The sequence below is a fragment of the Zalophus californianus genome, chromosome 13 (genome assembly GCF_009762305.2).
Source record: "Zalophus californianus isolate mZalCal1 chromosome 13, mZalCal1.pri.v2, whole genome shotgun sequence".
NCBI classification, from domain to species: Eukaryota; Metazoa; Chordata; class Mammalia; order Carnivora; family Otariidae; genus Zalophus; species Zalophus californianus.
In genome coordinates, this window is record NC_045607.1 from 42,242,134 (window position 1) to 42,266,034 (window position 23,901).

General features: G+C 39.0%; 1 protein-coding gene across 3 annotated transcripts in view; it reads left to right on the forward strand.

Annotated features, from left to right (window-relative positions):
- LINGO2 (leucine rich repeat and Ig domain containing 2) overlaps nt 1-23,901 on the forward strand; it is a 1,255,110-nt gene that overhangs the window by 852,431 nt on the left and 378,778 nt on the right. The gene's annotated exons all lie outside the window — the stretch shown is intronic.

The following is a 23,901-nucleotide window of genomic DNA, read 5'->3' on the forward strand; positions in this document are numbered from 1 at the left end:
TTTCTGCTTAGCAAGTGTTAGTGAATGGAAATTTGATAATAGAATACTCCTTATACTAAGATGAATAAATATTGTTTTAACTTGGGGGGCTGTTTTATTGTTTCATTTTAATGAACATTAGTATACTTATTTTACTTTTTAAATATTTATTTATTTTCAGAATACTTACCTTAAAAAGGCTTTCTCAATTATTCCTTTACTATCTTTGATTTCCCCTAACTCATTTTTTAAAAATAAGGTCCTAAGGTCCTCAATAGGAAATTCTGCTACCAGAGGTGTTTTCAGAAACTTAACTGTGATAATTGGGAAGGGACTCCAGTGTCTGTCTGCTGATCTAATTTAATTTAACTAACCTAAATTAAAATAGTCTAAATTATCTCAGCCATCAATCTATTTAATTATAATACTTACTGGGAGGCAGTGAGTAGTGGGTGGGAAGTTAGGCTCTAGAATCAGATTGCCTGAGTTTGAATCCTGTTTACTCATATACTCTTTGTGTTTTGGGTGAACTTATTAGCATCTCTAATACTTGACTTCCTTAGTTGTAAAATGAGAGAAGAAAGGAGTCCTTACCTCATAAGGTTGTTGGGGAATAAATGAGATGATGTATTTACAAATCACGTTGGCATGTTGTAAGAAGGCAGTAAATGACAGTTGCCATGATTACTTTGTTTCATGACTGTTATTGTAAAACATTATTATTAGGGGCAGGCAGCATCTTACTTCTCTGAATTAAACTTCTCTCATGGACTTGATCTTTCATCACCATCACAGATGTATTCATTTTGTTCCATGTGAAAATATGGATAACCTGGGATTGCCCATCAAATGGTGACATCTTGTTGTAACAAACTGCATCTGCTTTTTTTCTGAATATAAGATTTTGATAAATATCACCAAGGTGAGGGAAATAAGCAATCTGAAGTGGTTGCTGTGGGGACAAGAGAAACTATAGTAGCAAGGAAGGAGTCAATGCTTCTAAAGGAGAGGTTTGGTGCCAACTTTTAAATCTTGCTCATCCAGAAACTAGCATTGTCTGTGCCTTTGTGTGCAGAGGGTCCCTCCATTCATGATGATGTGAGGCCTGATGGACAGACAAGAGGCTGCACATGGGTGGAAGAGAGAAAACATTGAGGGAAGGTTGGAAATCATTCCTTCACAGCAATAAAAGTGTTAGGAAATCTGAAGAGAACAGTGGAAGAACAATATAAAGGGATGGTGGAAGTAGAGCCCCCTCGTCTCAGTGAGATCTGTAGTGTTGTGGGTATGTATTGTCCATGTGAATCAAAGCAGATGAGGAAAGTCAGCCTTCCCTCAACTGGACCAGCCAGTGACCTCACACCAGGTGATCAATATACAAGCTTCATCCAACAGCAGCCTCTTGGTCCTGGAGCTCATGGTGAACCCAAAAGCAAGAGGTCTGACTGAAAAGATCCCACCTTGTTCAGTCTCCCTGAGAGAGGCAACAGATACTCCAAAGTCCACTTGACTGATGCCATAAGGAAGAGAAATTTGCCAGTTTCACAGATGAGCCCCTGAATTCATTTTGACACATATTCTGGCAAATATGTAAACATGTTAAACTTAGACTTTCTATAGGGAAAGACCCCTTTCTGATCCATTGGAGAAAATGACATTTCCAATTCAGTCTCAGAGAAATTCACCAAACAACGTAGGGTAGTACTAAAAATTCTTAATCTGGCCTCTGAGCTAGCAAGTTTCAAAACTGAATTTATACATAAACATACTTGTTTATGGGGGAGTACAGCTCTGCACAAGGGTTCTCATCTGGTAGGGTTTGAAACATTACTGGCTGAAATGAAATTATGGTCCCTACATTGGATTCCACAGATAAATGGTAAAACTTAATTACCTCCAATCTTGTGAAAGTATAGTAGTTAAGGGAAATAAATAGAAAAAACAATTATTGATGACTCCAGAACCACCTCCAGGAAATACTTAAATATTTGATTGAAGCACCCCACTTTTGAACCTGCTCTGACAGCCAGTCTATCCCTACAATATCCCATGGACACTGTCACTTCTATACACGTAGGTAGGCTTTTTTGGTGGCTCACTTTAGGCCCTATAGGTATACACATGCCCTTCTTGTGAAAAAGAGTCACAGTTACAGAGTTTTAGGTCTAAAAAATACCTCAACTGTTATTCATTTTAGTCCTTTTTTTCCCTTCAAATAATGAAGTCCAGGCCCACAAAGGTTAAGCAACTGTTTTAAGTCATTCAGCTCACTAGTGACGAAATAGGAACTACAAGCATATCGTTTAACTCCTTCCTTACCGTGGGCCATCCCTGGCTTCTTGGTAAAGATAGGAAGGTCTTTTGTTTGGGGTAGAAACTATTTCTGAAACACTACATTTGATACCATCCTGTTAACTAAAATTGTTATTTATCTCTTCTACTGTTAGGTACTTCTCAATTCATCCTACTTCCCTGACTATATCATGAGTTCCATAAGGATAGAGCTTATGGCTACTATTTCTTTGTTATTTTTACCATATTTATAAGGTTCTAAATAAATATCATGCAGTTTATTTTGATTCTAAACCTTGTCAAGAACACTGAACCCCCACCTCTCTTCCAGCTCACTGAATTCCACTGACATTTGTAGAAGACCCAGAAAAAAAAAATATTCCTTGAAGGTGACCAGAAAACAAGAAAATACTGTTGGGTTTTGGGTTGAATTCTCTTTTGTTCTAACTCTGCTGCAGGAATGGAGAAATAATAAATAGATCAAAATCAACTCATTGCCATAGTGTGTGTGTATGTGTATAGATGTGTGTGTGTGTGTGTGTGTATTTTAGAATATGAGTGGGGGTGATCAAAAAGTATCATTTAAACATTTAGCTGGGATAACTTGGGTTTAATGATTTGCAACCTCAACTATCAGAAGTATCAAGGAAGAAAGAGAAGACCAACTGAAAATATGAATGTATGTTTATCTCCTTAGCAAATAGCAAGGAGGGCCCAGAAGCTAAAAATTAAGAATGGACTCAATTTTTTTTTTAAATACAGATGAAAGGCTCCAGATTAAAAAAAAAACTAATTTCCTTTTTATTACAAATTCTGAATCTAATTTCCTTTTGTCCTTCCTGTGTATTTGAAAATAGGATGTAGCACTTATTTCCCTCTCAAGGATGTTTAATATTTTCACCCTGGGAGTGTTGTGTTTAGATTTGAGCACCACAAATGCAGAAGGCTGTAAATTACCTATTTTGCCCCAAGTCTGTATGAGTGTCATTCAAAGAAACACAGATCTGATGATGGTTGTTAATTAAAGTGAAATTCCAGTATTCATTTGGCTCTTTCAAAGATGACTTAGGGTGATCAGATTTATAAACGACAGCAACCATTTTCATAATTCCCTTCTTCAATCTGTGCTTTCACAATGCAATGATCCAAATCTTATCACATGTCAGACCATTAAATTCCCCTTACGCACCAGTCCTTGCAGTTTTTGTTTTGTATCTCTCACTCTCCTTCCCCCCAACCCCACACTTTGTCCTGTAACGTTTGACCTAGTCTTTCTGCCTAAAACCTTCCGTCTGTCCCTCTCACCTTTCTGATTTGATCTTGGCATATATTCCAGGTTTTCCAGTGAAAGAAATTAAGCTAAGGCAGCCTAAAGCTTATCATTATTGGCTTGACAGTGCTTTCCAAGGAACTTAACATACCAAATAAACAAGCCTAATTAGTCAAAAAGACATTCATTCAGAATTTGAATCTTGGGAATTAGCAGACTGTAGCAATGCTAAGCATATTCGAATGTTAGCAAATTTTGTCCTAGCCATATATATTCTGTGTATGAATACAAAATACATACACAGTACATGTATATGTGTATACATGCCCAGCAACGAAGATGGGGTGGATGCAAATAGTGCTATTAGGTAGAGACAGCATGCATTGTGAACCCAGCAATGGACTCACTTCTAATTGGATCAGGTGATGAGGCAGGTGATTATTATTAGTATATTACTACAGTATAGCATTACATGGCTTTTTAAACTATGAAGCTATATTACCCTGATAAAAATAAAAGCAAAATTTAAATGTATTTTTAGAGATTTTATTTATCTATCTATCTTTCTATCTATTTATTTGAGAAAGGGAGAGAGAGAGAGAGCACGAGAGAGAGCATGAGCAGAGGGAGGGAGAGGGAAAGGAAAGCAGGCTTTCTGCTGAGCAGGGAGCCCAGAGTGACTGGGGGCTCAATCCCAGGACCCTGGGATCATGACCTGAGCTGAAGGCAGACACTTAACCAACTGAGCCACCCAGGTGCCCCTAAATGTATTTTTAAATATAAATAATTTGTAATTTATTCTAGCTTTAAATCCTGGCTTTGCCACTTACTTGGGGAAATTATTTCCTCTTTTATTGTTGTGTTTTCTGGTTTGTTTGCTTAAATATTGGGCTTCATTTTAATTTTCCTCATAAAGGAGTTAATTCAGGTGAATGATCCCAGCTTAATATCTGCTAAATGAGTCCTCCAGCATTCATTTCCATTTCCCTCTGAAGAAGCTGAGAAACATGTTAGCTGTTTTCAAATATCAAAAGGAATCGGATGTGGAAGAGAGATGTGATCAAGCCTATGGTTCCATGTGATAATATAAGAAACCAGAAGGCTCAAGGAAACGTATCAGCTCAATATAAGGAGAAGGAACATTATTGTAAAATGTGGCTGTCCTGGGGCACAGGTAGCTTGTGAGTTCCTCCACAGTAGTTTTTTCTTTTTTTTAAGGTTTATTTATTTATTTGAGAGAGAGAGAACAAGTCGGGGGAGGGGCAGAGGGAGAAGGGAGAGAGAATCTTCAGCAGACTCCCCACTGAGCACAAAGCCTGACTCATGGCTCAGTCTTACAATCCTGGGATCATGACCTGAGCCAAAACCAAGAGTCTGATGGTCAACCAACTGAGCCATCCAGCTGCCCCTACAGTAGTCTTTCAAACATAGCCTGACCATCATATAACAGGGGTTAAATACAGAAGAAGCACTAGCACTGTGAGGTCAACCAGTTTATGTTTCAGATTCTTCTTTCTAATAAACTGGATGATGCTATGCCCAGTTTCTACTCCAGAAATGCAAAGACCACCAGGGAAGCAGGCTGTAGTTGGCAGAGTAGCTGCAGAGATTACAGGAGAAAACAACAGGCTTTGACTGCTTTAAGCAGTAAGAAAAATGTAAAGAATTACAACAATTGGAGCCAAATTTGACCCCAGATTTAACATTGTGAAAAGATCAGAGAACCCATAAACAGTCAGGGCAAAGTTCCAATACCTCATTTGAAAGCAGCACAGCTCTCCTGGGAAAAGTTTGATGCAGGACTTGCTTTTTACTATGGGCTACGTGCTTTCCCAGGCACACAGACAGACTTGTATATATCCTCTGCCCAGGAGCACCCTTCCTTTTCCTCCTCTCTCTGCTTCTAAGGTCTCTGGACTAGGCTCAAACTAGGTATATTCCCTATAGAAAGAAGAGGAGGGGAGAAGCAAAAAGGACTCATGGCAGGTGGAGCTTTGTACCCCCTAGATCTTGTTCTTAATCTTTACTCTGAAGGGGACGTTTAAATGCCCAAATAGGTGGCCTCCTTTTCTCCCTCGCTTCCCCAGCTTGGCTTTCTCCCGGGCTCTGTCAACTCCTCTTTATTTCCTCACCTGCCACCTCTGTGATCACCTTTTACCCAGGTCTTTTAGAGGTCCTTTTTAGGACAGAAGTGTGGCCCTGGGATCTTATATCATAGGATGTTGTAGATTTGCTTTCTGGTAATGATTGTTCATGTATTATAGTGACTGTCTCTGCAGCCCAGATCCAGCTCTTAGCATTTAGCCATATTTCAATTGTCCATCCAATACCTGGGCAATTAAGTGCAACTAATTAGTTCCAATTAACTTTTCACATTCTGATCCAAGTGACGTACCCAGTCTCCTGTTCTGGTCTTCCCTACCAAGCTCCCCTTTGTTCCAGCCAAACTAAACTCTTCAGATCTTCTCTACTAAGAATGTCCTTCCCTCTTAAGGCCTCTCTGGCACACACTGACTAGATGGATTCAAATATCTCCTCCCCCTCTGTGAAATCTTCTTATACTCCCCTGTTCATACCTAGACAGAAATCCCTGTATTTCCAGGACATTTGGCTATTACTTCTATCATAGCACCTACGGTGTTGGGTTCTCCCTTATGTCTTTTTAAGTTAGTCTTCCCCACTTGTTTTCTCAAAAGCACGCTATTCTTTTTGGTATTCATGGTACCTAGCATAGTGTGTGATTCATAGCAAGAACTGATAAATGTTGTCTGAATGAATAAAATAAGTAAGTAAATGAATGAGAATATATACTGTAGCGGATGCCTTTTTAAATAACTGATCTAAAGGATTAGTCATTAAACAGAGAAAGCTTCAGTAGGCATCTTGCACATCTGGACAATTGTAATGCAAAATATTTACTTAGAAGGCAAAGAGATATTCTCTTTTCCTGTGGAAATATAAAAGAATTTTTGTTTCAAGGAAAATTACACTGGAAAAAAAATAACTGTCTACAGTACAAGAGACTAAGTTTCTATCTTCAGGGACATTCTTTTGTCTTTTTATATTACAAGACTGAACAAGATTTAAACCAAGCAGCCAGTGTGATAATGTTGCCAGATAGCTAATAAAGGGGAAGATTAGAGAGTTGTATAAAATGGCAGGTGCCCCGGCAGATTCTACGTCTTAGGCATTAAACACAGAACAAAGTGATGCTGTTTTTGGAGGGCCACCAAAAGTGCTTGGTGTCAGCTTCAGCAGCATGGTGCCATTCTGACTGTGGTGCTCATCTTACTGAAAACAACACAAAAAAGTAGAGCAAGCAGCAGCGGATGATATTGGAACACAGAGAAGCATCTGAAACAAAACCAAACTCTCACAAAAGAAAATGAAGAATTACTTCTAGTCGGGCACTTACAGAACATCCTTTGCTTGCATAGAATAGATCCTAACATCTAATCATGTAAAGCATCTCAAGCAGTCATCTTCAGAGGGAGTCCACATTTTACAGCTCACTTTATATTCCAGTCTCTCATGGAACTTAGAATTACTATCCTTTTAGTCGGAGGGGGAGACGAACCATGAGAGACGATGGACTCTGAAAAACAAACTGAGGTTTCTAGAGGGGAGGGGGTGGGGGGATGGGTTAGCCTGGTGATGGGTATTAAAGAGGGCACGTTCGGCGTGGAGCACTGGGTGTTATGCACAAACAATGAATCATGGAACACCACATCAAAAACTAATGATGTAATGTATGGTGATTAACATAACAATAAAAAATTAAAAAAAAAGAATTACTACCCTTATAAGATAGAAATGAATTGGTCATATTTCTTCTGGTGACTCATGTGACTACCAGGGATCACAGCCATCTTTATCTAAAGAGCAAATACAGAAAATGCTTCACATTTTTGTACCTATCAAACATAATTACAACGAACATTTTCTCTTTCGAGCTTTCTTTGCCAAAAAGGAAACTTCAAACCATCTTCTCTTTGGAGATAAAGGCTCTTCTTGGGGAAGAAAGTGTGAAAATGGGCTAGAAGAGAAGCACAGAGCAGAGAGACAGGCATAAGTTATTCAATAGAGGAGAGTTTAGGTTTGGAAAGAAAGAAGGGAGAGAAACATTTCTAGCCTTACCAAGTGCTAAGTATTGTGTGCTAAGTGCTTCACAGAGAATATATTATTGCATATATTTGTCTAATGTGAATAATTCAAAGTTAACAAAAATACCAGTGTATATATATAAAACATTGTAGATAAGATTGCTTTTATATATATGGCATTAATATCTGCAGAATGGCTTACAGGTTTACATCAAAACTCAAACAGGATAGCGTAAGATCTTTCAGGTCTTAGGCTTGTGAGACAAATCCAGGAGTCCAATTTATTTGTAAGAGAGGAGGCTGAGCTTACAAAAGGGTGTGAAACTCCCTAGCCTTCAATCTATTTATATATATATAAAAAAAATTGCCTCATGTATTTTAATTACATGCTAATTATCACATAACAAATATTAAAATAAATGTCTTAACCTGCTCAAATCCACACAAAAATAATCATCAACCTCAAAGACATCTAGTGAATATAGAATGGAAGTCTCAAAAATTTATCAGGAAGAGAGTAGTAGGATTTTTTTTAATGTACAGTTTGTCTAAAATAAAGGATTTTCTTTCAAGTGAAGATGTCCGTAAAGTCTTGTCTAACTAGCTAATGCTAGCGAATCCATTGATTGGTGGGGATGATTCATTTGTGAGCCTATCAAAGTTCAAATAATCACAAAGTCCCGTGTTTGTGATACTGAGCTGGTGATACTGAGTTTCTTGATATTTTTAAAGAAACCCAAACTTCTATTACTAGCATGACTATTTCCTGAAGGCTTGTTACTGGGAGCCAAAGATAAGATAAGATATGGCCTGGCTTGGCTCAGATGGAATTCTATCCCAGCAGAGGGGCTATACACTCTCACTTCCTGGTAAACAGCTGCTGATTCAGCCAGGTTTTTGGTTTTTCTTACATACTATTCTTCCTCTCCATTTTCTCAGCCTTGCTTTAGTTCTCCCTCCCAATAGGACTGTTGCTTATATGTCGTGGTTATTTCACTGCTCATTTACCTGAGAGTCAGCGGGGCATAGGCTCTGGAGATGAAAGATCTAGGGTTGAAGCCCAGTTTGCCACTTACTGTGTATTCAGTCTTTGGACAAGTTGCATGAAATCGCCAGCCTTGAGTTTTCTTGCCCATAAGATGCGGATGCATCCTAAAAGTTTCATGAATATTAAATAGGATAACCTGTTTATCATGCTTGATGTACAGTACTCAGTTGGTGTTGTTACTACAATTATAGGATTATGCTGGGTTGGGGAAGAGATGTGAAAGTGGTTTCCAAACTTACAGACTTTCTCTACACTTCAACCGTAGGTATAAGCAGTTCCCTTGAGTTCTGACTTAGAAAATAAAAATGCAACAGACATCTCCTCTTTGGTCAGATGCTGGGAGAATTAGAACCAAATTAATACTGTCAGATTTTAAAACTTTTCAAAACACTGTTGTAATTGATTTCCGTTGCTAGAAGAATTAGAGTCCAATGCAAAGCCAAGTGACTGTTCTTGCAGGCTTAGTTCTTCTGTTACTCAGTCTTTGTTCTTGCTTTACCTGTAATTGTACAATGTTCATTTGCATTTGACTTCTATAATCCCTCAAATCCTTTTGAAACAAAACAATGAAACCCTTACTCAAGGCTCCAGAAGGTCTGGCATTAACATTTCTCTCTTGCATTCCTCTCCTCTTCCCCTTCTTTCCCTTCCGTACCCTTCCCTTCCCTCTCTGCCTTCCCTTCTCCCTCCCCCTCCCCCACCCCCTCCCTTCCTCTCTCTATTCCTCCTCCCCTACCTGCCCCTCATCTTCCTCCTCCCCCTACCCCTCTCTCATATAAAGCACTTAGGGGAATGATCCACTTAGTTTGGTCTATACCAGCTGTCTGTGGGACCTTTCTAAAATTGCATATTCTCATGTCCAACTCTAGAGATTCTGATTCTATAAGATCAGAGTGGAGCCAGGAACCTGTATCTTTTTTAGTAAACACCATTCATCCAGAGCATTCAGATTTAGGTGATACTCTACCACTCTTGGTAAGCAAGTAGGAAAGAGATAGAAGTGAGTCTGGCTTCTAAAACAGGCTCTGTCACTATCTGTGTGATCTTAAATCACTCAACCTGTCTATGATTCAGTTTTTTCATCTTTAAAAGATATAGAAATCGATAAATATCTGTCTACTTAAGTCATAAAGTTGCTATAAAAAATAAATGAAATAATATCTGTAACAGGAAGAAAAAATCTATTAAGTAATTAAATGACCATCTAGTTTCACAGTCTAGGAATGGGATAATATGACTTTTTACACGGAAATAGCTATTTTGGTTTGAAAATCAAGGCCCTATAGATGTGACCTGACCATTCTAAATGGAATAATAAGGGATCTTGAATGGTGTATTAAACCATGAGTCATGACTCATTAGGTTGGTAGTGGATCCAGCATTTTTAAAACATAGTAGAATAGAATGGGATAGGATAGGGTAGGATAAGACAAGGTAAAAACTATCATAGCACATTGCCCATAGGAAGAAGTTTAAACTACAGTCTCCAATATTTAAATGTTGTTGTTTTTGTGCTATCCCGTATCTTTCCCTCCTGCCAAGCTTATCCCTGTATATTGACTTGTGTTTAGAGATCATACTTAGAAATGAAAGAGGTGAGGTTGTGGCCTGTGTCAGAGACACAGCAGGGCAGCATGCAGACAGTGTCCATGGGTGATATTGTGTGAGGGAATCCAGAATATGGAGGAGAATTGCCCTCAAGAGTCTTATGGAAGACACTAGACTTCCCAGGTCATGTAGAAAGGAGTTCTGGAACAGTTTCATTTGGAAATAAGTAAATAAAATATCCTAGAAAGCTGGAGGAGTTGGGCAATCAGCTTGTGGAAAGATCATACTTTGCTGGAGTTACTCATTCTTTGGTGTACCACCCACTCTTCTTTTCCCCAACTACCTCTACTGAAACCAAAGTCTAGGGCTATATTCTTCCTCTGGCTGCCAGGTTAAAGGAATAATGCTCTAACATCTGAAAGTGAGACCTGCAATTCATGTTTTCCCATTAAAACAAAAACAAACACAACAACAAGACCCCATTGTTCTACTTAGTAGCTAGGTACAGTTCAAATAATAAGTTGTGTGCACTATTTAGTGTTTACATTAATGACCACCATTTTATAAGTGCATATGATATGCTAAGTAGGTTACAACTAGAATCTGATCTTCTAGAACACTACAAGAAAAGTTTTAGTGTAGGGGCACCTGAGTGGCTCAGTCGTTGAGCATCTGCCTTCGGCTCAGGTCATGATCCCTGGGTCCTGGGACCGAGCCCCACATTGGGCTCTCTGCTCAGCAGGAAGTCTGCTTCTCCCTATCCCACTCCTCCTGCTTATGTTCCCTCTCTCTCTGTCTCTCTCTGTCAAATAAATAAATAAAATTAAAAAAAAAGAAAAGTTTTAGTGTATATGCTTTATAGATGATCTTACTTAAGCTCAGAGAGATTAAATAATTAACCTCAATTCACATGAGTAGCGAATGATAGAAGCAGGACTCATACCTAGGTCTCTACAATCATATACTTGCAGTGCATCTCACGGCTTCAGTGCCTAGAGTGAACCAGTGCTTGTGGACTAGTTTTGGAAGGTCATCGCCATACAGAACATTGGTTCTGAGAGGAAAGCGTGCCTGCAAAGTCAAGCAATTCGGCTAAGTGAAAGTGTTGTCAATTTGTGCTGGAAAGGCTCACTCTCAACATCTTCATTTTATAACTATAGGCACTCTGTATGCATTGGGCCTTTTTCCTCTGTGGATTCTAAAGGGACTTGAGGAAAAAAGCAACTGCTCATTCTTTGTCCTTTAAAATGTTTTGTGTCATGCTCATAAATCTGTTTGCCTCCTATCATCTTAATACTAGTGGTTGAAATGAAAAAAGCATCAGGCTAAAAAATATATTTCTGATTATACAGGGAATATAGTTAGAAAAGAAATATTTCATATATTTTTGTGATTTCAGAGCCAGGGGTAGGACGGGTGTGTGCGTATCTGAGAGGCGGGGGTTACTCTGGGATCAATGTTTGTTTCTTTTTGTTTGTTTGCATTTTGCAATTAAGAAGATTGATGTTAATTTGATCCAGGAATTATGCTATATGGAAAGAGGTATCCCTTGGAGGGAGTACAGTATCCTCCAGACAACTTATCCCCCGGATCTATTTGCTGTGCATGTCCCATGAGGGTTGAGGTGAAAGAATGAGGCAGCTATGACAGGCTGTCAGAACCATGGGAATCTGGGGGACTTGATCCCCAGTTCTCCTTCACATTGTATGGCAGAGAGCAGTTTGCTCACTTCCTTTCCCAAACTAGGAGCCGTGCAGGATGTGTCCTCCCTGCAGTCAGTGCTTTTGGAAGTGGAGTTTTGGGTAAGTTAGAGGAAGTAGGCAACAGAATTGCTGATTTTCAAGGGCATCTAGCACATGAAAATTTGCATTCTGTGAGTCTCCTCACCCTCCCTGGTGTCTCTGAACAATCTGGAATTAGCAAGCCTTGACAACGGCTAATGAGAATGAACAGACTAACACAGATTCCCCTTTTGCGGCAATTGGATTGGATTCAACCTTTACAAGACAGGCAAATCATCCCAAATAACCTATTTTTTGAATGAATAAAAAGATGTCCTTGCCTCACATAGTCGTGTGCTAAGAATGGAGTCGGGAAAGCTGAGCTGTAGTAATGATGATAATAGCTAATACCTCCTGAGCGTTTACTATGATGCTGGGCATGTAGTCTTCACATCAGCCCTATGGCATGGGTGCCATCACTGCCACCACCTTCATCAGCAGCTTCCCCATTTTATAGATGAGGAAACTGAAGCACAGAGAGGTTACATTTTCTTCCTTTGGCCCACATACCTGTTCCTGGGGTTACGGGCCCAACTACACCCCGAATCTCTCTCCCTGTCAGAGTAAGAACTGCAAAGTGCACCTTGGAATTCTGAGCTTCCTTGCCAAAGGGCTCTCATCCTGAAATCCATGAAAAGGGGCTTGGTTACAGTTCATAGTATTTGGGGCACAGTACCTGGTGAGCCATTCTTTCCATTTATGACTTATCAGTTGAAAAATAATGATTTAGAATCCACTATGAACGAGATACTCTTATACATGAAGGAAATACTGCTTAGTGGCTGAGGTGAACACTGGAGCAGGCCTCCTGGATTCGAATCCAATTCCCAGTTGTGACCCTGAAGAGGTGACTTCATGACCCTCAGTTTTCTCGTCTGAAATTACAGATAATAATACCTTCCTGACAGGGTTGGTACAGGGATTGAATGAGTTAATTAATGCAAATCAATTAAAATAGTTCCTGATACAAAGTAAGAGCTTGGGAACTTTTCTTGTTATAGTTATTACTATCCTATTTTTCAAGCAAAAAAAAGGAAATTGGTTTTGAGAGTTTGTTTTAATAGTTTAGATGAAGAGAGACATATATTACTTTGAATCTATCATTTTTTTGAAATTAGTTCAGATTTAAAACATTAATAAAAATAACTAAAAATTTTAAAGGCTTTAATTAAGTTACGCTTTTGTGTCCAAAGAATGCAAATAGACTTTTTAAATTTCTTAATTTGTTTAATTAATTTATTTAATTGATATTGCGTATATAAATCTATTCCCTCCTAGGTTCTGGGAACAGTGAATGAAAACTCTTAACAAAATTTGTAGAATCCTTGCCCCATGAGAATTCCCCACTCTTTCAACTCAATGTCTTTTTGAAAACATTAACATGACATTATAATTAACACTGAACCTCTCTATAAGTGATGCTGTATAATGCAAGAAAAATGATACCTCATTATTGTTTGAAGTGTCATTTGCTACAGTTCTGCAGTTCATTTGCTCAGTAAAAAAATATCATCCAAAGTGAAAATGTTGCTGACTATCTGAATCCCAATTCTTGCTTATATTAAATGGTTATAATTATTTGTAATCAAAGAGATGTCTCATTTTTTTTAAAGAATGTATTTATTTATTTACTTCAGAGAAAGACAGAGAGCAGCAGGGAGGGGAAGAAGAAGAGAGAGAGAGAATCTCAAGTAGACTACATGCCAAGTGCAGAGCCAGACTTGGGGTTTGATCTCACAACCCTGAGATCATGACCTGAGTTGAAATCAAGAGTTGGTTGCTTAACCGACTGAGCCACCCAGGCACCCCGAGATGTCTCCCTTTTAAAACACAGCAAATTTGAATGTCCACAATAGCCAAACTGTGGAAAGAGCCAAGATGTCCATCAACAGATGAATGGATAAAGATGTGGTATATATACACAATGGAATATTATGCAGCCATCAAAAGGAATGAGATCCTGCCATTTGCAACAATGTGGATGGAACTGGAGGGTGTTATGCTGAGTGAAATAAGTCAATCAGAGAAAGACAAGTATCATATGACCTCACTGATATGAGGAATTCTTAATCTCAGGAAACAAACTGAGTGTTGCTGGAGTGGTGGGGGGTGGGAGGGATGGGGTGGCTGGGTGATAGACATTGGGTAGGGTATGTGCTATGGTGAGCGCTGTGAATTGTGCAAGACTGTTGAATCACAGATCTGTACTTCTGAAACAAATAATGCAACATATGTTAAGAAAAAAGAAAAAGAAGAAGATAGCAGGAGGGGAAGAATGAAGGGGAGTAAGTCGGAGGGGGAGACGAACGATGAGAGACTCTGAAAAACAAACTGAGGGTTCTAGAGGGGAGGAGGGTGGGGGGGGATGGGTTAGTCTGGTGATGGGTATTAAAGAGGGCACATTCTGCTTGGAGCATTGGGTGTTATGCACAAACAATGAATCATGGAACACTACATCAAGAACTAATGATGTAATGTATGGTGATTAACATAACAATAAAAAAATTAAAAAAAAATAAAACAGCAAATTTAAAATTCTATTTTGGCATGAATATTTGCCATATGAGAAATCAACATGACTATGACAAATGTGATATACAGTGTTTCTTTTTTTTTAAATTTTCTTTTGTTAATGAAAATCACCATACATTACATCATTAGTTTGTGATGTAGTGTTCCATGATTCATGGTTTGCCTATAACACCCAGTGGTCCATGCACAGCATGCCCTCTTTAATACCCATCACCAGGCTAACCCACCCACACATTCCCATCCTCTCTAGAACCCTCAGTTGGTTTCTCAGAGTCCACAGTCTCTCATGGTTTGTCTCCCCGTCCGATATCCACAACCTTCATTTTTCCCTTCTTGCTATCTTTTTCTTTCTTTCTTTCTTTTTTTTTTTTTTTTACATATAATGTATTATTTCTTTCAAAGGTACAGGTCTGTGATTCAACAGTCTTACACAATTCACAGTGCTCACCATAGCACATACGTCCACAATGTCTATCACCCAGCCACCCCATCCCTCCTACCCCCCACCACTCCAGCAACCCTCAGTTTGTTTCCTGAGATTAAGAATTCCTCATATCATTGAGATCATATGATACATGTCTCTCTGATTGACTTATTTCGCTTAGCATAAGGCCCTCCAGTGCCATCCACGTCATTGCAAATGGCAAGATTTCGGGTTTCTGATGGCTGCATAATATTCCACTGTATATATATATATACCACCTCTTCTTATCCATTCATCTGTTGATGGACATCTTGGCTCCTTCCATAGTTTGGCTATTGTGGACATTTCTGCTATAAACATTGGGGTGCAGGTACCCCTTTGGATCCCTACATTTGTATCTTTGGGGTAAATACCCAGTACTGCAATTGCTGGATCGTATGGTAGCTCTATTTTCAACTGTTTCAGGAACCTCCATACTGTTTTCCAGAGTGCCTGCACCAGCTTGCATTCCCACCAACAGTGTAGGAGGGTTCCCCTTTCTCCACATCCCCGCCAACATCTGTCGTTTCCTGACTTGTTAATTTTAGCCATTCTGACTGGTGTGAGGTGATATCTCATGGAGGTTTTGATTTGGATTTCCCTGATGCCGAGCGATGTTGAGCACTTTCTCATGTGTCTGTTGGCCATTGGGATGTCTTCTTTGGAAAAATGTCTGTTCATGTCTTCTCCCCATTTCTTGACTGGATTATTTGTTCTTTGGGTGTTGAATTTGATAAGTTCTTTATAGATTTTAGATACTAGCCCTTTATCTGATATGGCATTTGCAGATATTTTCCCCCATTCTGTCAGTTGTCTTTTGGTTTTGTGGACTGTTTCTTTTGCTGTGCAAAAGCTTTTTATCTTGATGAAATCCCAATACTTCATTTTTCCCCTTGCTTCCCTTGCCTTTGGTGATGTTTCTAGGAAGGAGTTGCTGCGGCTGATGTTGAAGAGGTTGCTGCCTGTGTTCTCCTCTAGGATTTTGATGGACTCCTGTTGCACATTTAGGTCTTTCCTCTGTTTTGAGTCTATTTTGTGTGTGTGGTGTAAGGAAATGGTCCAGTTTCATTCTTCTGCATGTGGCTGTCCGATTTTCCCAACACCATGTGTTGAAGAGATTGTCTTCTTTCCATTGGACATTCTTTCCTGCTTTGTCGAAGATGAGTTGACCATAGAGTTGAGAGTCCATTTCTGGGCTCTCTATTCTGTTCCATTGGTCTATGTGTCTGTTTTTGTACCAGTACCATACCATCTTGATGATGACAGCTTTGTAATAGAGTTTGAAGTCTGGAATTGTGATGCCCCCAGCTTTGCTTCTCTGTTTCAACATTCCTCTGGCTATTCGGGGTCTTTTCTGGTTCCATACAAATTTTAGGATTATTTCTTTGAAAAAAGTGGATGGTATTTTGATAGCAATTGCATTAAATGTGTAGATGCTCTAGGTAGCACTGACATCTTCACAATGTTTGTTCTTCCAATCCATGAGCATTGAACGTTTTTCCATTTCTTTGTGTCTTCCTCAATTTCTTTCATGAATATTTTATAGCTTTCTGAGTAGAGATCCTTTGCCTCTTTGGTTAGATTTATTCCTAGGTATCTTACGGTTTTGGGTGAAATTATAAGTGGGATCGACTCCTTAATTTCTCTTTCTTCTGTCTTGTTGGTGTATAGGAATGCCACTCATTTCTGTGCATGGATTTTATATCCTGCCACTTTACTGAATTCCTGTATGAGTTCTAGCAGTTTTGGGGTGGAGTCTTTTGGGTTTTCCACATAAAGCATCATATCATCTGCAAGCAGTGAGAGTTTGACCTCTTTGCTGATTTGGATGACTGTTATTTCTTTTTGTTGTCTGATTGCTGTGGCTAGGACTTCTAATACTATGTTGAATAGCAGTGGTGATAGTGGACATCCTTGCCGCGTTCCTGAGCTTAGGGGGATAGTTCTCAGTTTTTCCCCATTGAGAATGATATTTGCTGTGGGTTTCTCATAGATGGCTTTTATGATATTGAGGCATGTACCCTCTATCCCTATACTCTGAAGAGTTTTAATCAAGAGATGATGCTGTACTTTGTCAAATGCTTTTTCTGCATCTATTGAGAGGCCCATATGGTTCTTGTTCTTTCTTTATTAATGTATTGTAACATATTGATTGATTTGTGGATATTGAGCCAACCTTGCAGTCCAGGGATAAATTCCACTTGGTCGTGGTGAATAATCCTTTTAATGTACTGTTGGATCCTACTGGCTAGTATTTTGGTGAGAATTTTTGCATCCATGTTCATCAAGGATATTGGTCTGTAATTCTCCTTTTTGATGGGGTCTTTGTCTGATTTTGGGATCAAGATAATGGTGGCCTTATAAAATGAGTTTGGAAGTTTTCCTTCCATTTCTATTTTTTGGAACAGTTTCAGGAGAATAGGTGTTAATTCTTCTTTAAATGTTTGGTAGAATTCCCCTGGGAAGCCATCTGGCCCTGGGCTTTTGTTTGTTGGGAGATTTTTGATGACTGCTTCAATTTCCTTAGTGGGTATAGGTCTGTTCCGGTTTTGTATTTCTTCCTGGTTCAGTTTTGGTAGTTGATACCCGTCTAGGAATGCATCCATTTCTTCCAGGTTATCTAATTTGCTGGCATATCATTGCTCATAATATGTTCTTATAATTGTTTGTATTTCTTTGGTGTTGGTTGTGCTCTCTCCTCTTTCATTCATGATTTTATTTATTTGGGTCCTTTCTCTTTTCTTTTTGATAAGTCTGGCCAGGGGTTTATCAATCTTGTTAATTCTTTCAAAGAACCAGCTCCTAGTTTCATTGCTCTGTTCTACTGTTCTTTTGGTTTCTATTTCATTGGTTTCTGCTCTGATCTTTATTATTTCTCTTCTCCTGTTGGGTTTAGGCTTTATTTGCTCTTCCTTCTCCAGCTCCTTTAAGTGTAGGGTTAGGTTGTGTATTTGAGACCTTTCTTGTTTCTTGAGAAAGGCTTGTGTTGCTATATACTTTCCTCTTAGTACTGTCTTTGCTGCATCCCAAAGATTTTGAACAGTTGTGTTTTCATTTTTATTTGTTTCTATGAATTTTTTTAATTCTTCTTTAATTTCTTGGTTGACCCAGTCATTCTTTAGTAGGGTGCTCTTTAGCCTCCATGTATTTGAGTTCTTTCCGGCTTTCCTCTTGTGATTTAATTCTAGTTTCAAAGCATTGTGGTCTGATAATATGCAAGGAATGATCCCAGTCTTTTGGTACTGGTTGAGACCTGATCTGTGACCTAGGATGTGATCTATTCTGGAGAATGTTCCATGGGCAATAGAGAAGAATGTGTATTCTGTTGCTTTTGGATGGAATGTTCTGAATATATCTGTGAAGTCCATTTGGTCCAGTGTGTCATTTAAAGTCTTTATTTCCTTGTTGATCTTTTGCTTAGATGATCTGTCCATTTCAGTGAGGGGGGTGTTAAAGTCCCCTATTATTGTATTGTCGTCGATGTGTTTCTTTGCTTTTGTTATTAATCGGCTTATATAATTGGCTGCTCCCATAATAGGGGCATAGATTTTTACAGTTGTTAGAACTTCTTGTTGGATAGACCCTTTAAGTAGGATATTAGTGTCCTTCCTCATCTCTTATTATAGTCTTTGGTTAAAATCTAATTTGTCTGATATAAGGATTGCCACCCCAGCTTTCTTTTGGTGTCCATCAGCATGGTAAATGGTTTTCCACCCCCTCACTTTCAATGTGGGCGTGTCTTTGGGTCTAAAATGAGTCTCTTGCAGACAGCATATCAATGGCTCTTATTTTTTTATCCAATCTGATAGCCTGGGTCTTTTGATTGGGGCATTTAGCCTATTTACATTCAGGGTAACTATTGAAAGATATGAATTTAGTGCCATTGTATTGCCTGTAAGGTGACTGTTACTATATATTGTCTGTGTTCGTTTCTGCTCTTTGCTGCTTTTAGGTTCTCTCTTTGCTTAGAGGACCCCTTTCAATATTTCTTGTAGGGCTGGTTTCGTGCAGCAAATTCTTTTAGTTTTTGTTTGTTCTGGAAGCTTTTTATCTCTCCTATTTTCAATGAGAGCCTAGCTGGATATAGTATTCTTGGCTGCATATTTTTCTTGTTTAGTGCTGAATATATCATGCCAGTCCTTTCTGGCCTGCCAGGACTCTGTGGATAGGTCTTTTGCCAATCTAATATTTCTACCAGTGTAAGTTACAGACTTCTTGTCCCGAACCACTTTCAGGTTTCTTTTTGTTTTTGAGACTGGTAAGTTTTACTATTAGATGTTGGAGTGTTGACCTATTTTTATTGATTTTGAGGGGGTTCTCTGTGCTTCCTGAATTTTGATGCCTGTTTCCTTCCCCAAATTAGGGAGGTTCTCTGCTATAATTTGCTCCAATATACCTTCTGCCCCTCTCTCTCTTCTTCCTCCAGGATCCCAATTATTCTAATATTGTTTCATCTTATGGTATCGCTTATCTTTGGAATTCTGCCCCGTGATCCAGTAGTTGTTTATCTCTCTTTTTCTCAGCTTCTTTATTCTCCATCATTTTGTTTTCTGTATCACCAATTCTCTCTTCTGCCTCATTTATCGTAGCAGTTAGAGCCTCCATTTTTTATTGCAACTCATTAATAGCCTTTTTGATTTTGACTTGGTTAGATTTTAGTTCTTTTATTTCTCCAGAAAGGGTTTCTCTAGTATTTTCCATGTTTTTTTCAAGTCCAGCCAGTATCTTTATTATCATCATTCTGAACTGTAGTTCTGACATCTGACTTATGTCTATATTGATTAGGTCCCTGGCATTTGTTACTGACTCTTGTTCTTTTTTTTTTGAGGTGGAGTTTTTCCACCTTGTCATTTTGTCCAGAGGAGAATAGGTGAATGAGAAAACAAAATGCTATCAGGTAACAATGACCCCAGAAAAATACACACTAAACAAATCAGAAAAGTCCCAACACCAGGGGAAAAGAAAGGGAAAGAAAGAAAAAGGAAAAAAGAAAAAGAAAATAAAGAATATGATCAAATATGATCAGGCTGGTGCATAGATCAGTGCCACACACTAGATTTTGGGTGTATTTTGGTCTATTAGAAGAAAGTGCCTCCCAAAATTTTAAAGAAAGAAAAACTTACATAGGTACAAAAATAAGGGTAAATACAATGAAGGAATGGAATATGATTGTACAGATGAAAATTATAAAAGATTTTATAAAAGGAATTGATAAGAAGTTGGTTGGGAAAAGAAAGAAGAGGATTTAAAAAAACAAAAGCAGGGGAGAGAATGTGATCAGGCAGGAGACTAGAACAAAGCCATATACTAGGGATATTTAGGGTATATTTTGGTCTGTTGGAAGAAACTGTATCCCAAAATTTTAAAGAGAGAACAACTTATATATATACCAAAAATAAGGTTAACTACAATGAAGGGACAGAATATGACTCTAAAAATGAAAAATAAAAAAGATTTTTAAAAAAGGGATTGATAAGATATTGTTTGAAAAAAGGAAAAAGAAAAATTCAAAAAAAAACAGAATAAGGAAAAAAAGAAAATTAAAAAAATTAACTTTGAAAGACTAAAGAATCGGGGGGGGGGGGAAGCCATGAATTCTATGTGCTGTATTCCCCTAGCGCTGGCATTCTGCCGTTCTCATTGATTGGTAAACTTGGTCTTGGCTGGCTGTTCTTGTTGATCTTCTGGTGGAGGGGTCTCTTGCAGTGGTTCTCAAATGTCTTTGCTGGAGGCAGAATTGCCCCGCCCTTGCTGGGCTAAGTAATTTGCTGGGGTTTGCTCTCAGGAGCTTTCGTTCCCTGCAAGCTCTCGGTACAGCTTTGGAGGATGAGAGTGAAAATGGCAGCCTTCCAATCTCCGCCCTGGAGGAGCCGAGAACTCGGGGCCCCGCTCCTCAGTGCGCCCCCAGAGAAAACAGTCAATCACTCCCATCTCCCCGGTCTTCGGCCGCATTCTGTGCTGACCCGGCCTATAACCAAGCGTTTCTATCTCTAGCATATGATCCCGTTTGGAGTCTCTAAAGCCAGTGCCACTCCTCCTGGGGGAGGAAGGGGAGTCTCCCCGGATCTGCCACTTGTTGGGTCCCTGCTGGAAGAGCAGTGGCCCAACTGTGCTGTGAATCATGGTTTATGGCAACCCCGAGCTGAGAGCCCACTCCTCAGCTCCGTCTCTGCAGCTGGCTTTCCCGCTCCGATACCTGGGAGCTCTGCTGCACTCAGGCACCCCTGGTCTTTCTGTGACCCCAAGGGTCCTGAGACCACACTGTCCCAGCGAGGTTCCATCCCCTGCTTAGCCACTGGAGCGATGTGGATCAGCAGAGCCGAATTCTAAAATTTCTGATTTTGTGCTTTGCTGCTCTATCACTTGCCTGTAGCAGCTGAAGGAGGCCCCTTCCCCCGCCGTCTATCCTCCCAAATATCACCTCAGATTCACTTCTCCGCACGTCCTACCTCCCAGAAAGTGGTCGCTTTTCTGTTCAGAAAGTTGCTGCTATTCTTTTCTTTGATCTCCTGTTGAGTTCGTAGGTGTTCAGAATGGTTTGATCCCTATCTAGCTGAATTCCTGAGACCAGATGAAATTTAGGTCTCCTACTCCTCTGCCATCTTTCTCCTCCAGAGTCTATACAGGGTTTCTAATGCTATTTCCTCTATTTCTAAATTAATTGCAACATATACTATATAATGACATTATTTCATTGAAAAGACCAAGGAGTGGCTGTCCATCAAGTAAAATAATAATTTTTGTTTGCTTTTGTTATTTCTGTAGCTGAAGGACTTCTGGAGGCTTATGCAACAGAAGGCTCTATTTTCTAGTTGTTCCCATTTTACAGATGGTTAATTTAAAACCTGAAGCATAAGTAAGCTCAGCTGACTTTGCAAGTTTGAAAGAACCATACATTAGAAGATTTAAAGTTACTTCCTCTGTTTTAACTGCCATAATCCCAAGTGTTCACCAAGATCTCTGCTTCTGGAATAGATGACAACAAATCATATATTCTGTTCTGAAATGCATTAGTGCCATATTCATTCAGAGAAATTGATTGCATAGGAGCCCAGATATTTATATTTAAAGAGCTAAATACAACTTTATTTTCAAGTTAGTGTATAGCACATTTAAAATTCTTAGAGCAGTTCTCACCTCCCCTTCAATATTTTTTGTTCCAAGACATAATGTCATCACTCAGTGGAAGAAGAAGTAAACCTATCCAGTATTCCTCCAGAGGTTAGAAAAAGGATCTAACAGAGCTGCTAGGAGAAAGATTTCAGCTCAATAGAAGGATGAGCTTCCTAATAATTCAAGTGGTCTCTAAATACATTCTAGCATTAGATATGGTCTGGATTTGGGGGGATTTTTTTTCACATAGTCCAAAAGGTGAGGACTTAAAATTTGTTCAAGGAAATGCTCCAGCTATTTTTTTTTTTGTTTAATCCACTGTGATCCTAAGCTGTTCTTGTTACTTTGTGTTTCTAAATCAATTGTAAAATTGGTTTGACAATTTCCAAATTACACTTGAGACAGTGATTATTACTACAGTGAGTTATTAAGTCAAATTTAGAAGTAGTAAACTTGGGAAATATTGAAGGTTTTCTGTTGTAAATTTTGTCCCTCCAAATCTCACAGTGCTCTAGTGACAACCTGTCATGGGCTTTCTTCAGGCAGACACTGGGTGATGATCACTTCGGAATGTGGTTCAAGGGATAACTCAAGTGTTAGGACTTTTGATTATTTGATATCTACATTTCCTTATAACTCTAGGATTTTGTTGTGATTGTGGAAGTTCTTATCTGGCCTAAAATTATTTTCCACGAGGAAACAACTACATAGTGTAGTGGTTAAAAGCACCAATTTTATGATAGAACCAGGAGACTTGGGATCCGTTCTTTGCTGCCACCAACCAGCTGGATGACCTTAAGGCATTTATTCAGCTTTATCACAGTTTCTCTAGATGCAAAAAAAATAAAATCTGGTAAGTGAGTGGTGTAGATCAAGTACATACGTGTTACAACATCTCCTATGTACTGGTTGTTCATAATGTGAATTGGGTCTGAGTCTAAAGAATTGGAAGGCTATGTCTTTCAAAGGACAGGGAGAAAAATGAGAAATGAAAACTGGTTGGAACTAGGGAAACAGCTGTGATCTCCAATGATTTGTTTTAACCTGTGAATCTAGAGTGTCATTTGACCACATTGATGCATATTTAGTTTATGATAGCCAGAAAGAAATACTTTTGTGACAAATGTATGATGGTTACAACACTTTCACAACTGCATGGATGAGGGATTTATGATTGGTTGGTTTCTTTTCAGAGATAATTCCATATTCTATCACTAGATCAATAGTTCTTTACAGACACTAGAAGTGATTAAACATCTAACTAAGCACTATAAACACCATTGTAATTTCCTGCAAATCTGCTTTCGATCACATAATCTCTCAGTTCATATTTATCACTCTCTGCCAGGCCAGATTCATCTGACCAGTAAAGTTTGTCTTGCACATTTGCGTTGCATGACGGTACTCATGCTTGTGGCAATAAATTAAAGCTCTGGTGATAGATGTTTCCTCTTCATGCACATGGACACATGCCTTTATGCGAGCCACGTTTCCCAAGGAGTACAGTGTGAGTTTTATGTGCTGAAACTACACAAAACAAATCTTTCTTAGCTTAGGGTTTTGAATCTTCACTGAGAACCCTTGTGGAGCCTGCTGATCAGCATGCAGAACAGAATTCCAGAGAAGTACACAGAGATCTCTCGGGACCTGTATGCATCTGTAGAGGGAGAAAGGCTCCACATATAATTCTTCAGACCCATCCTCACTTGCTCTCCTCAAGGAACCTTTCGTTACTTGGGAAGTGAAAATAGATGTATGTTTCAGCTGCTGTC